The 15,202-nt window shown below is 43.8% G+C and overlaps 1 long non-coding RNA gene across 1 annotated transcript in view; it reads right to left on the bottom strand.

The window, feature by feature from the left end:
• The window catches only part of LOC147758267 (uncharacterized), a 76,316-nt gene that overhangs the window by 7,077 nt on the left and 54,037 nt on the right, over positions 1 to 15,202 (bottom strand). Inside the window, exon 2 of the long non-coding RNA XR_015318562.1 lies at positions 4,075 to 4,210. This is a non-coding gene — a long non-coding RNA (uncharacterized LOC147758267). The remainder of the gene's footprint in view (positions 1 to 4,074; positions 4,211 to 15,202) is intronic.

Below are 15,202 nucleotides of genomic sequence, written 5' to 3'. Positions count from 1 at the left end.
CAGACATACAGAGTTAAAAATAAATAAACACATGGATAACTAGTACACATACCCAGATCTACATATAGAAAGGGCGTTACATTGCTATCACCCCAATAATAATAAGGTAATGGCCGAGAACAAAAACTTCGGTAAGATGAGGGTTCGGAAGAGGAACTGACCCTTAACAACAAAAAAAAAGGTCGGCAACCGATCCTTACTTCACAACTATTTTAACGACTGATGAATGAATGAACTGAATAAGACTAGGACGGCTCCGATCACGCCAATCAGTACGGCGCCATTGTATAAGCGTTGGGTGTGTTGATGTATTAAAACAATGTTTTGCTACACGAGGTAGATGGGACTATACTAGGGAATTTCCTGCTGACCTATTTAAGGGAATAAGGTTAAATTATAGGTAGTATTTTCAGCTCTTGAATAGGCTATGATACTACATAGTTTCTTCAGCACCGGAGTCAAAATAAGTAACTTAGTATACGTTAGCTAAGGCGATTGAGGTTGGCTAATATTTTCACAAAGTGAGCTTTGTGGAGCAAGCTTCGAGTTGATCGAACGCAGATGACCTAATTTATAAATAAAACGGAAATTATCCTGGCAGTTGATTTTGTGCTTCTCGATGCTCAAATTCTCTTTAAGGGTCTTCGTATATGATTCAAGTAGTACGGGAACTTTGAATTGCATTTGTGAGGTAGTCTGCGCGAAAGATAAATACACTGGCTGCCAGTCTTTTCAATACCCTAAAGGCAAATCGCATAACTAAGTACCATAGTGTTCCAACGGGGTAGCCAACGAAATCATCGACGAGGAAATAACTCCCAGATGTTGGATTTATCATTTGTCAGCGTAAAACGACGTAACGTAAAACATGGGTTCTATTAATTTTTACGTACTGTACATATATGCCAGCATTTTAGCTTACAAATTCTAAGGTCTACACGAGATAGATACACGGAATGGAAGGGTTACGAACAAGCTAAAATATAGTGATTTATTTGTTTGCATGCTTGATTTTCATATACGAGAGCAGTGTGCTCTTATACCCTAATCGGTGACGTGTCGCCGAACCCCTTCGTTGTATAACTAGCCAGCATCTTTAGGATAGTATTATTGGATGTCAGCTGTCCTTGGTCTTCGACTTTTTTTTGGTTTAGATTAGGCCGCATTTTCAAGCTGTGCGGTTGCAGGGTATGCTAGCTTTGAAAGCTAGTTAGTAGCACGCAGCAATTACTGAATGTCAATCTATGATCTCTATTATTAGCAATTGAACAACATATCTGAGACTATATGTACACGACGCGGACCGGCTACGTATACGACGTAAAATGTGTTCCAGCGAACGGGCCCGCGAGAGTAATAAAGGCATGCAGAGTGATCCGGGACAACTTCGGGCTAAGTTACACATAATGAAAATACATGTTAAAGGAAGTTGTCGTAGGATAAGCCAGCAGAATTGACGACCAACCAACAACTGAAATACGGGAACAAAACCAACGACAAGGCGTCTTTCGTTAAGCTTCGGGTGACAGGGGATAGAGTTGTGTATGGCATTGCAAATCTTTTCGCGTCGCCACTACTAATGGTTACCAATGGTTTTGGTGAAAATGAAACAGACGGCGAAAAAAAGAAAAAGGTGGCTGACGTATAATATGAGAATCGACACATAGTGGCTGTCTCTGAGACTTAATTTGTTTCTTGCGCCATCTATCTTTTGCTCCCTCATGCGTTATGCTTCCGGTCTGAGGCTGCTACCGGTCAGGTAAGTGTGAATTGTATGGCTGGAACCTCCATTGGGTAAAGCAAGCCCGCTCTTTTGGAGAATTACTAGAAGGAATAAGCGAACCCTTCGGAACGACTCGATGATATAATTTCCATCCTTTCAAAATCGCAAATGTGTTATGGTCTCTTCGTCGTCTGCGTTGCTGATGTTGTTTGACCTCATTGCATCATCGAAAGAAAGTCCACAGTATGCTTCACTGAAGGGGACGCCCTCATCTTGGCGTGTTGGTATGGTTGTCGTCTCAAAAGCGTATACACACACATACACCCAAAAATACGTTGCTGGGCCTGAAGTTTCTTTGTGAAAATCGCAACCCTATAGTAAGCCATGCTAGGCTTCAGTATGACATGGAAAACAGGCACCTTCTGCCGGCTAGCCTGGATAGGTCTAGCCTTTACTCGCCTTTTGGCTGAAAATACTTTGTTTTGGCTGCCTAGAGCCATTTTCCTTCTCAATTGTTCCCCCTCCCCTGAACCCGCCTCTGCCTTGTTCCCCACGGGCCGATTTACCTGCTGGCATTGTTGGCTCCCTGATGTAGACGCCTCTGTTCCCGCCTTAGCTGCGACGCTTGCGAGCCTCGACGCAGGCTGCGTCTTTTCTTAGCAAAACCGGCACCAGGCATGTAGGTTGAAGTCGCCTGATCTGTTCCGTGGTCGACCATTAGTCAGGCCGTGGAGAGGCAAAGCGGGAAGAGGCAAAAAAAAAGTAAAATGCGCGAGCGATCCAAATCGTTGCCTGCTAGTTGTGTTGGTAGAGATGATGGCCTAGCAAGAAGAAGGAAAGGTTGGTAGCATGCGATTGTGAACCACTACGTCACAGTTCGTCCAGTTGCCGGCTGCGGTAACGCACGCCAGCAGCAGCAGTAGGAACACCAGCGACGACGAATGAATCGCCTCTTGGGACAACGAACATCCGCTTATTCTAAACTACCTTCCTAGGAAAAAGCCACCTCGCCTTCTTACGTAAACCTCTACCATTTTTCATAGAGAAGGGTGAATACGATAGTTCGAGGGCAGCCAGGAGAAAGCTGGGGCATATTAAGGGAGCGAAAACATAGAACTCATCCGCACAGAGGAGCAGGGTAACAGACATGCGTCAAAAACAACTATAGACCATTATCGCCAACCGAAGACGGACGTGAGTGCCGACCGCCGCAAGTTTTGTGAAGTCACAAAACTTCGGCGATGTGTGGCGCAGACGAGGTTATCAAGAGGATGTTGCGCTTAATTCAAACTGGAAGAGTGGATCGGCTCCATTGAACGGACAAGAATCTCGTTGCTTATGAAGTGGAGACTTGGGAGAAACTTACACGCACCATTTTCATATAGGGAATATTTCATTTCAGATCAATTTGTCATCTTAATTTAGTGGAAGTCGAGTGCTTTCGAAGAAAAAAATCAAAAAAAAAACAACAACCATACATTAATGGCCTCTATAATTTCGCAAAATTTTGGAAAGCGACCGATAATTAAATTTATTTTTATGAAAAAATATTTCTTATTTCAGGTTCGCATGTAAGATATAGTGAATAAATAAATGGCTGTTCCATAATAAACGAAATTTTCTGGTAAATCAAGCGAATATTGAAGTTATGTTTCTAAGTGAGCAACAATTCGGCTTGATCACAGAGTCTGCATGTCCACTCACAGATATGGGCCACCCATTTCCTTTCGATGCGAGCGAGCGACGAAGGCATTACTGTTCCTCCTTTTTGTGTTCGCGAGGTAGAACAATGGAAGCGACTGCTAATCAAAACAGAATCGTCACTATTTTGCCTGGCATACATAATACGCGCATAACTTTTCATATATGACCAGTTTCCTTGAGGAGATGCTTACTTGTTTCGCCGGTGGGTGGCCATATAGGCAAACCTATTTTGCCTGAGACTAACGAGGAGGATTTCGGCTTGTCGATTGCTGAGGAAAATGATCTTCGGATCAAAAGCGAAAACACACACTCGCACTCATAGACGCGATGCGATCTCGTGCGGAAACGGCCTGCACTAACAAGAACCCGCTGCCACTCCAAGGCGGACTAGACACAGACGATTGTTGTTGACTCGTAGCAAACTGACTACAGCATCTCTATACGACAGCCATAAATATATGGCACATAACAGCAGCACCAACGCCTGCCATTGCAATCGTCTCTGCCAATAACTGCGGAAACAGCGACCGCAGTCGTATTGTACGCGGTATGATAAGATCATGCCCTGCAGCAAAACAGGACCAACAACAACAAGGGCACCAATATTTGCTGTGGAAACAGTCTGCTTTGATATTATACATACGCACTTGCGACGCTGCAGATTTGTGGCAGGCATCACGGTATCGCCACAAGCCATCTTCCTTTTGAGCTTTTTCCTGTTCGCAGGAACCAAGAAGGAGCTAGCTGCCGCATCGACACTCAGCAACAGCGAACTGGTAATGACTGAAAACGTGCAATAGTGGCGGATTTAACAGGTTCTATCGTAAAGCGAAGATATTAGACGGACACAAGTGTAACAGTCAGAACAATGCAAAGTTATACCAATTTTCAATGTCCTAAAACAAGGGTCGGTCTATTCATGCAGACAAATACATTCGCTTCGAATGTTAATACTATAGAAGTACAGTGCATAGAGTAGCGAGTACCAAGGCGATAGAGGTAATGTCAGTGCCGGCGCACTTGAAAACTCTATAATATTGATATAGATTTGATAAGAAACAGGAAGCTGGCGCGTACTTATTAGGCCCATTCTACTCCACGCTGCGTCCTTTTTGATTTGCCAGGACATCTCTATGTCAAATAATCCGTCTAGATACTGTTGTTATTGGCGTAAATAACGCCTCTCTGGTTGTTATAAGGTCCGTTGTTGGCGTTGTTTTGTTGTCATTTGTACAAAGGCTGATATCGGTCAGTTACTGCTTCCAATACTTTTGTATCACAGCAGCCCACGGAACGACGCCGATAGCAATCTGCTCGCCATTCGCTTGACGCCACATGTAAGACTTGCCCGAGGCGACTATTAGTATAAGCGAACACAGTGTAGCACACGACAAAAGAAATGAATATAAAAAAGAAATAACGATGATGCTATCAGAGAAATAGGGAACGCGAGAGAGACAAAGAACAAGACTAGGCGAGGGGAAATAAGCAGAGAGAGAGCGACTTCCGCCGTAACAGGACGCGCGATTCGTTGCGTCTCAGAAAAAAAACAGTTGCAACTTCCCCAAGCCCCTCCTTTTTCATCGGTTCTGCAGAAAGCAAAGTGTACAGGCTCGGTTTTCGGGTGGGGAAGCAGGTTACGGAAGCGCAGAGATATCTGAGGGTCGAAGGCAGGGAAACGAACTGGGGCGTCACTGACAAAAACTTTGATACGAGATAGGGCACTGGAGAGCCTCAACCCGACTCGAATAGCCAAAAGGCTGGCCGCGCGTGTAGGAGTGCGAAGACCTATAAAAGGAAACATGGCCGCAAGGCTCGCGTGTAGTTCCTAACAACCATTTCTAGCCTAGGTGTATAGTTCACTAAAAAACGGACCGCGTGTAAGCAAGTCTGCGATGTTCGACCTCGGGTTTTCCAGGGTGCAGTGTATCTTCCAGACAGCAAAATGAATGCGCGTTAGGTAGGGCACGCGGATCATTATTATGAGCTCTGACATGAACGGGGATTCGAAATTATTGGATAGCCCGTTTTTGCCCCGAAAAAAAATTTAGTAATTGCTGCTATTTTCCAAACACGGACTTGCCTATATTAAAAATCATCGCTTTACCTATCATAATGGTGTATTCGATCCCCTATGTGTATCATCATCATCATGCGTTGAAGTCTGATCATTCTAATAGCATGCAGGTTTTATCGTTGATTGAAATCTGTGAATCCTGCGTTTCGAATTAATGGCGGTGTTTTGGTCACAATACCCCTGTTATGATAACCCATGATTTGATGTTTTGTTTATCTAAAACGTTCCAGTAGGCCATCACTCAAAATGTGTTTTATTAGCGGATACGTCCTTATCCACTTGATCACCATCCCTCAAGTTCTATTTCTCATTTACTGGTGAGGTAGATGTCCATCGTATGAGCATGCGATCAATATGTATCTTCGTTTGATAACTAGTCTATACTGTATCTCTAACTTATCAGACTGTCAGCTATCACCAGCCAGGACAATACTCATGCCATTACTTCCTTTGAATCATACATAAAATAGAATACAAAGTACTTTGAGGGTAGATTAACTAATAGGATGACCGACAATCGAGCGCTTAATCGAAGCTTAATCGAGCTTAACGAAGCTTAATAGAGAGAAAGTTACTGAGGTAATTGCTAAAGAATGAAGTTATTCGGTCTCTCTCTCTCACATGATCTCGATGCTGCTAACATTGTTATCTACTACAATAATTGACTGTACGACCACGAAGCAGTGCATTCCCGTCAGCAGACTCAGACATTTATGCAAAACTTATTATGCTACCCAGCTCAGCCGCAAATTGCGTGCCGATTGACTTCGCCATCTATGCTTCATATGTACGTATAATAGGCGGAAGGCAAAGCTTCTGGGTCGTTGCTTCAGATTCCGCCAGCCACACGCCCTGCGCAACGTGTGTGAATATATTCTTTCACAATAAATATCCGCTCTACGGCATTTACCAAGCAGACTATCATATACGACCGCGTTGTCTATAGGCAACCGGGTGGAAAAAAAGTCATCACAGATGCCGTTATGCTACCCATTCTCGTCAAGTGATGACACTAGTGATTACGACGATGGTCTTGCTGATTGTGACAGTGCGTGATGCCTGATTCACTCGATTCATAAGGTATACTAGGGCGCATCAACAGAATTAATCATATGCGGTCCGAATGTGGTGAGGACACAAATAAATAATAATGACGACAATCTGAGATCGGCAACTCGAGCGGGGTGGCTTACCAGCTATTGTTGCCTGATTCTACTATTGATGAACACCTACTTGCATCAAGTACCACTATTAATTGCTAGATCAGTGGCTACTGAATTTATAGCGGGCTGGTTCACGGAATATGCTCGTCACCTCTTATGATCGCTGGGGGGATCGTCCCGATCACCAGGAGCCTATTAGTAGGATTTCGTTACACAGGGGCATAATGTCCGTTGAGGGTTGCTGAATAGTTTCGTGTCACGTGACGAAAAACAGAGGGGCAGTTTTAGTATTGTAACGGTAGCAGCGGCACTATACAGCTGTTGTCTGCATGCCAGAGCGCGAGTCGCCCCATCCAAATACTTCGATAAGTTTACGCAAGCAATCAAATTACAAAAAAATACCCATAGCCATAAGCGACAGGCGGACGATCAAATACACTGCCATAGCAACAATCCCCCAGGAAGGCATCTCGACGAAGAGATAGCACCCTTACGTGCAGTCGTCGCCTTCGCAAATTACTTTTTTCCTGTTACATGGCCGCTTGATCATCCACCGCGTTTCTAAACACGGTCGATTAAAACGCTGACCCTTGCCGGACGCTGACTCATACGCGATGCAATATTCGTTTGAGGTATTGTCAGATAATGACCTTTATGGACCACTTCATTTTCATGATTATTGCTACCAGTTTTTGCACGGCTTGGAGGAATTACATTGGTGTGTCTCTACCATATGGGTATTTAATCAAACTTAATAATTTGTGGATCACAGGGCTCTCTTCAAGTAAACTGCGACACGTTTTTCTACTCAACCCGTCCCCCTCTGAGTCGATGTATGTAATATCAACGCTATTCTATCCAACCACGCACGCGAACGAACTCTACAAGGGAAAAGAACAGATCGATGTTACCCAGCTGCTAATTTGTATACATTTTCTCGTAGAATAAAAATACTAGGAGACATTTTTATTCATCGATTTACCATCAATAGCAGTAAGCTGGTACCGGTCTGGTATACACTGCTTGGGCTCTCGAGCCTACCTGAATCGTCACAGATGAGATCCGATTAGTCTCCGCCGTTACGATTTCAACAGGGCTGCTGTATAGGTTAAAAAGATAATCGGCAGGCCACATCTCTTGGGTACCCGCTCCACATTTCTATATGGCACGATGACGACAACAGCAGAAATGCCAGTTAGATCATCACGCGAACACTTCATCAATTTAATTAGATTAAATCAACTGACCATCAATACTCAGCAATGATCACCTAAGAGAAAAACACTCACACCAAAGTAGTATCTATCGTATTTTTGTACGCCTGTAATTATGAGCGCTCGGCGTACGAGATAACGGCGTGGCAATATAAAATTGGCTTTCTTTATCCATTCAAACTGTTTGATAAGCTGATAAAAGGCGCCGGTCAGTTGTCTCCCACCGCACTTCAAAATAATAGTAGTGCTCACCGCACAAAACGAAATATTCCATTCAATTTAAGCCGTTGTTATGTTAATCTGTTTCGTGTTTACGGTAGACCGGCTACCCTACATAATATACATCCGTTGTAATTTTACGTATCATGGAGCCTTCCAATGTCATCAGCGATAGATATATATATATATATAGTAATTACTAAGAAGTAGATTTTGAACTTGTTAAGAAAGTAGCTTGGTCTCCCAATGTTGTTCTATTAAGAGCATCTGTGTTTACTTGCACTGCTCTAACCGTTACTTCAATTGGGCAAAGCGAATTTGGACACGAACTATAATGTAGCGCTGAGGTGCTATTTGGAAAAAAGAATAGAAGAAGAGGCTTTTTTCTTTGTCCGAAAATGGGGGCAAAAAAATAGGTGTGGATAAACCGTTTCCAAATTATGAGCCAAATACAAGCTTTGTCTACTACATAGGATAGACTCTAAGGTTCCTCAATGGCCCTAATGCAGAGCGCATACGCTCTTCCTACAGGGTGCTGTTCCGTTTTTTAAGATCACTTCCTCATACGACAATAGGACAGCATACGTAATCGCAAAAGCAATAACGAAAAGGTCTCATGGAACAAATTACCACTCACATACAAGTTCAATTTAGACTGTCATCGCCAAAAGCGTCTGGTCGACCGTCGATCGATTCCTGCCGTTCGCCGTTCCCTAGAAGCACCATCAGTGCCCCATCTGCCTCCAAAAAGTTCCGTTGTGTCCCGAGTCTGACGACATCGTACGAAAATATAGTGGTTAGACATATTCTGTTTTTACGCATAGATTCCATTTCGTTATCTCCCTGTGTACGTTCAATCATCTATTTGGTTTTAATTAGGTTTGTCAGTCCGGGTCAGGTATAGAAGAGTTCAAAGGTCACCAGGGATGTTAATAATCTACCATGATTTACCGAAGAGAACATTTTCCTTTGGTACGAATATGCAGCTTTATGTATCTACTGGTTGATCAAAAACTGTGTAATACCAGTTGATACGACGTAGGAGAAACGTCAATAGAACGAAAGGCTGTTGGAACTAATCAACACCAGTATTCAGATAGTAACGACCTCAATAAGATCCGTACAAGGTGTGCTGCTAGGCAATTGATGCTGACATCTAATCCATACCTGTTCGATAGCTGTCAGCGATGTTGCATTGTGACAAGATTCCAAATACATTCAAACAAATAGGTCCATATTTTTGCATCAATAACGAGGTCATTCATTGAACATTTGAATTGACTTTGTATGAATCGTATGGCTATAGTCTTAGTGTGAGGCTTAAAGCAAGCTAGAACACGACTAGTCGCCTACTAACTGAAAAACTTAAAGTGAAGGCACCCGTAGAGCCTAGAAACGATACGTAGTCAACTGAAGAAGGCACACTTAAATAGTAAGATACATACAGAGAAGGACATCTGTAAAGACGCTTGACACTGCTCTAAACAGCTTTTCGTGAATGGGTTGTTGCAAGCCAAAATCAAATGGCCTATAAAAAAAAGAGTGAGTTTTTCCCAATTCAAGAGTGAAAGTGGGAGTGACTGACGCAAAGTGCATGCGCCTACCGCTCGCTTATGTTTATGTCTCCAATTGCTCTACGTAGCATCTACTTCTTCTTCTCAATATATAGGATTGTTTGTTTGCTCATACGTAGTTTTCGGGCACTTGTCCGTGGAACAAAGCTAGTTGCTAGAAGCCCGGCTCGATTTGAAATCTGTATACGGGCTTGTTTGGACGTTTTGTTGAGGTATGTATTTCAAACGTCATCGGGTGACAGATCCAACAATCTTAGGCTCTATTCGAACAGTGAGCGCTCCCTTGGCATCACCGGGTGGCACCCTGTGTTGGCTAAACCTCCGTTGAGCAATAGCCAAACAAATATCGTCGTAGTTATTCGGCACAGCCAACTTTCTGACACACGTGTAAAATCTAGGTTGAGCCTAGGTATCGTTCAGGAGCCGTACAGACAGACATTCACTGTAACATCCCCGTTTCCTACCTTCGTCATAAGGGAGATCGAGTGTCTATTGAGCCAAGAGAAACAACAGTAGTAGCGAAAGCCGATATAAAGGGCAGTCGGAGCGACTTTATCTACTTTACTTCAATGTATTTCCGCTCGTTCGGGTAAAAGTGGACACGCACAGTGACAAGTAGTCGAAATAGCTCCGAAACATCCTTGCCTGCACCCCCGCCGTCACCCCGGTCAGCAATAGTCCGTCAGCTATTGCAATGTTGAGATGCAACGATACATGTCGAAATAGGACGAAATCCTTCTACCTACAACGGAACGCCCTTTGGATCGCTACGAGTGCACCAAGTTTATGTCCTATCCGTGTCTGTTCTTCTCTACCCTCTGTTTTTTCCTTCGCGCTTTTTCTCGTCCTGTCTGTGTTTTTACGAAATGGAACAGCTGCTCCCTAAGGTAATATTTGTCCTTCGATGTGTGAAAAACGAGCTGAAACAAGAAGAGACAACAGTGCAATTGGCGAAGTAAAAAGAAAAAAAGTCGGGATTGAAAATTTCGAATCGAACTATTCTTGTTTGTGCTCGTAAAGAGCATATGTATACGCAATAGAGACGGCGCCGATCTCCAGAAGGCTAAACATCATTCACAGATTTTGTCTGTGTTCACACTATGGAGAATAGTATTGGGTTAAAACAGTTAGAAACGCGCATGTAAATAGAAATTTGGAAATATGTATGACGTTGGATTTCCCATGTTTACCCTTGATACAACCAGACTGCCCCAGCGCAAATATGAACTATCAATACATTCCCTGCCTCTAGCTAAAAAGCTTGCGGGCATCCGAGTTCCAGCTCCGTCAATGACGTACACTATAGGACAAACGTGAATTAATTAAGAAACAAGCAATGTGCTCTTTATTGACACCGCTTTCTTCCCAATGGCGCGAACATAGTAAAAATGAAGCGTTACGTTTGCCAGAATTTGGTGTTATGCTGTTTCCCTAGAAAAAACGACCCAGGGGGTATACAGCGTAATGTCGGAAGTACCAAGAGCAGTACGTAATGGGCATAAGCAAGCACTTTGTACGGTTTTATTTGTTCTCGAAAATGTGTTTATTCAGGAAAAAGGAGAATTAGTAGTGCTTTCAACTTCTGATGAAATAGAGCTTTGGACAATATAGTCACAATAAGAAATGGTGAACAGTATATAAAGTATGATTAAAACAATGATACGGCTTCCACCGAGACCACTAGAACAAGAAACGTAGAAGCGTGTGCACCGATATGTTAAGACCCTCCACAATCCTAAGCATATTTAATTTCGTGCAAGCACGAATACAAAACTGGTACACCCTAAAGAAATATCTTTCTTGCACGCTCTCGCAACATAGACTATCAAATGAAGCGGAACGGAGTCACTGTTTAGGTGGATTTTGCCCGCTAGGATTTGTACAGGCGAACGAACCCTGCTTGGCCATTTTCGTCGTTTGCAGCACTCTCTAAAAGGAAAAGGACACATTTAAAGAAAGATCGACCATTTTGGCGTGGAAGCCCTACCGAGTGAAGTGTGCCATGGCTTGGCACAATGACAACAATGCGTAACAAATGAGCGTTCGGCCCTATTTGCACCCCGTACCCCTTGACCGGACTATCCGCCAAACAGATAGATACATGAAGACAGAAGGAGCTGTGCTGAGACGAACGGAGGGGACTAGAAGACACAACTCCATCTTGGTACTGCTACCACTGCTCCTATTGCTATTATTACTACTGCTGCAGTTACTTGCTGTACGATCTGCAAAGCGACACACCGTTTTGCGAATGGTGGCGATTGTAAAGGTGGGCCAGAGCGCACGGCTACAGTAGGGCAGTACATGGTGAAGAGCGGAGGTTTGACACCCGCTCGGCGCAAAAAAGGAAGGTCAGACGAGAACGATTTAGCGTCTGGGATCCTCCCGTTCTGGAGTAATCATCTCGTCAGACAAGCCAGCTGGAGCCAACCAGCAGGCTCGACAACACGGACAGCGGGACGAAGGGTAGCGCAGGATAAGAAAAGATAAAAATGAGATAAGACTCTGTAAAACCCATTCGGCTGATATACGAGCTGTTGGCAACAACATATATATACATATATTCTTTAGTTTCGCCTCTACTTCTCAGCCCAGTTTCGCGAACGCGACCAAAATGAAACAGTGGACTAAGCAAGGCACAATACAAATAGGTAAGCAGCCTTTATTACACACACCCGTCCTTTATGTGCGGGTGTAAGGTGTATGTATATACATTGGCTATGTCCACACGAAAACCAAGGAGTCGGGTGTCTCCCCAAAAACCGATGGCTCTGTCAGAGAAATGTAAGCTTCGCCGTATTGCAGCCAAGAAGGAGACAGCAGGCATAGGTGGCAGTAGTCGTGGAGCTGACGCTTACTTTCGTGTAGCCCGCGCGTTCGGATCTACAAGAAGGGCTTCAGAGAGACATATCGGTTGAGGAAAACAAGGTTCAGAACGAAAACGGGTGAGAAAATTGGAGCAAAAGCAGCGCCTCACTCAGAAAGTGCATCTAAGAAACCGAGCGAATGATCCACGCACTGATCCATGCCAAGGCTTTCTAGCAGTGCAGAGCAGTTCTGACTCCACAGCCAGGAAGGCGGTAGTAGTGAAACATACGAACGGTAGAAGCTGTTCTTCCACCGCCACAGTTACGACCTCTGTAAACGGCAACGGAGACAGTTGAAAAAAATAGGCCGACAAAGTGGAGGCAGGTTCGAAAGCGAGAGAAGTTTCAGAGATGGCGAGGAAGAGAAACGATTTGGAAGAAAAATGTCGTCTTGAATGAAGTCCCAAATAGCAGTGGGGGCTTGAGCCCGAAAAAACAAGGAACCCCCAAAGGGGCCCGCCGGGAACGGGACTGAAAAACAGAGAAAAACTCGCGTGGGAGCCGAACGAAGCCCCTGGGAGAGATCATGCTAACAGAAAGTTGCGAAGTTGGGAATCGTTTGGCTACTGGACCATCGGGTTAAAAGAACCGCCATGTGGAACGCTGTAATCGCTCTTCAGTCCCTACTTGCTACGCCACAACTTCGGAGCGAAGAAGACAGGGCTAGAAAGGCGTGGCGTGAAAAGGTAGTTGGCAGCGCAGGATGACGCTATCTTGCGCGGCGGACTGCCCAAGAGGTACAGTAGGGCTTCCCTAGGTTTGAAAGGGGCAAGGAGAACTGGCTGGGAGATGTTATTTGTCTCACGTGGCTTCGCCTACCCCCGCCTTTACATACACCTCTTCTCGCGCCTTGCCAACGCCTCTTCAGCCACCAGTAGTGCAGAAACGGCCTGTGCGTTACCGTGGGCCTCGGCCGACTCGATCCAGCGCAATGAAGAGTTGCGCTTGCTTGGCCTATTCCAGTACCGTCTCAATACCATTTGCGACCGCAGAAGAACTTCTTGAAAGATTGCCGGGAGCACTTCGATTTAGAAGCCGGTACGGCGGGCTTCTAGTCGTCGCATCCTGTCAGTCCCCGTCCCCTTTTATAAACTTCTATAAAATGTCTAAAATAGCAAAAGGAGCGAATGAAAGAAGAACAGGCTATAGATCTCGCTCGCATACGCCGTATATATACATATACGAGACTATATATATATATATATATATATATAGTCAAATACACAAGGAGATCATTAACAAATCGCGTTGTTCTTGTGAGAGAGAGGTAGTAACATCCTTGGGGATATAGTAGTGGTGAAAAAACCCAAGCCGGCAATGTAAAACTTTTAAGCCAGGAAACACAATGTGGTCCTTTCTATTCCGATTTCGGTCATGTGCAACCAAATATCTCAAAAAAACGTTTAAATTCTTAAAATATAAGTCTAGTATCACCAACAGATTGAATTCGGGTCGACTGCTAACCACGTAATTAATCTTTAAGCATGTCTACGAAGCTTAAAAGAAAAAAATACTACCAATTTTAGCTATTCGCGGATGCTACAAACTGGAATCAAAAACTATTGGAAACGACGTTAGCAATGGAGAATTTCATCATTCAAGAGCAACTGAAGTCTTTTACCCATCGAAAGCCAACTGCACGTTGACTTCTGCGTAATTGTATATATCGGTTGTGTGTTTTCTTGAAGGTATATGCGATTTCGTCGAATAAACTGTTGGCTATGACAGACAACAGGCATAGAAACGCAGATACCTCCTCTCGGACAACCTATCTTCTTTTAATTATTGACTCATTATTCTCTTACGTAATAGATTTGTCGATTTGAGTGCATTTTTTAATCAACTCATAAACAATCCTATATCTGTTCTTTTATATCCTATATATAATCTCGACATTGGCTTTAACAATATAAAGAAATTGTCATGTCCTCTAACAGCTCAAAAACAACACGTGCATACTCCAGCATTCCTAGATTTCTAGACAAACGTGAATGAGTTATTTCGTCTTAAACATCACAGACGTAATCGGAAAATCATCATTTTACCGCAAATCCAATGTATATCTCAAAAAGGCATAATAAAAAAAATAGCTAGCCAGTCCTGCTTGATTTCATAAACTATACGTTAGACAACGCGGAACTACTTATGATCTTTGTTTCACTTATTTCTTATGTGTGAATTAAAGCACGTTGAAGTACATCCTATTGTTACTTCCAGGCACTATATAAAAACCGATACGATCTAAAAGTCAAGGTAACGCCACAGTCCTTTTGTGGCAGACGATACACTCGATGTACAAATATTCCGTTAATTCTCGTTTTTTTCGAATTCGAATAAATGACTAAGGAAATTTGGTGCGTTTGCTGAACTTAAGTTGTCCCTACCCTGCATGAGCCTCCTTTTGGCCTGCACGGCTTTTTTTTTCGTTCGATTTAGCCGATTCAAGTCGATGGAAGTTCTGCCAATACAGTACCAGCCTATCTTGACAGCCGAGCTGATCTATGGCACCTGAGGTTCTTTGAAGCTTGGCGGAGTGGGGACTCCGAGGGTTGGCCAACGAAAGAATCGCCCTTGTTTCCCTGACGGCGCTAGCGGCGACGACGCATCACGCGAAGGGCAGGAGAGAACGAAAATCGAATGGACAACATGGCGCAAACAGAA

Source organism: Varroa destructor, unplaced genomic scaffold (assembly GCF_002443255.2).
Source record: "Varroa destructor unplaced genomic scaffold, Vdes_3.0 BEIS01000001.1, whole genome shotgun sequence".
NCBI classification, from domain to species: Eukaryota; Metazoa; Arthropoda; class Arachnida; order Mesostigmata; family Varroidae; genus Varroa; species Varroa destructor.
The sequence above is the reverse complement of the archived record's forward strand: the minus strand, read 5'-3'. Positions and strand labels throughout refer to the sequence as shown.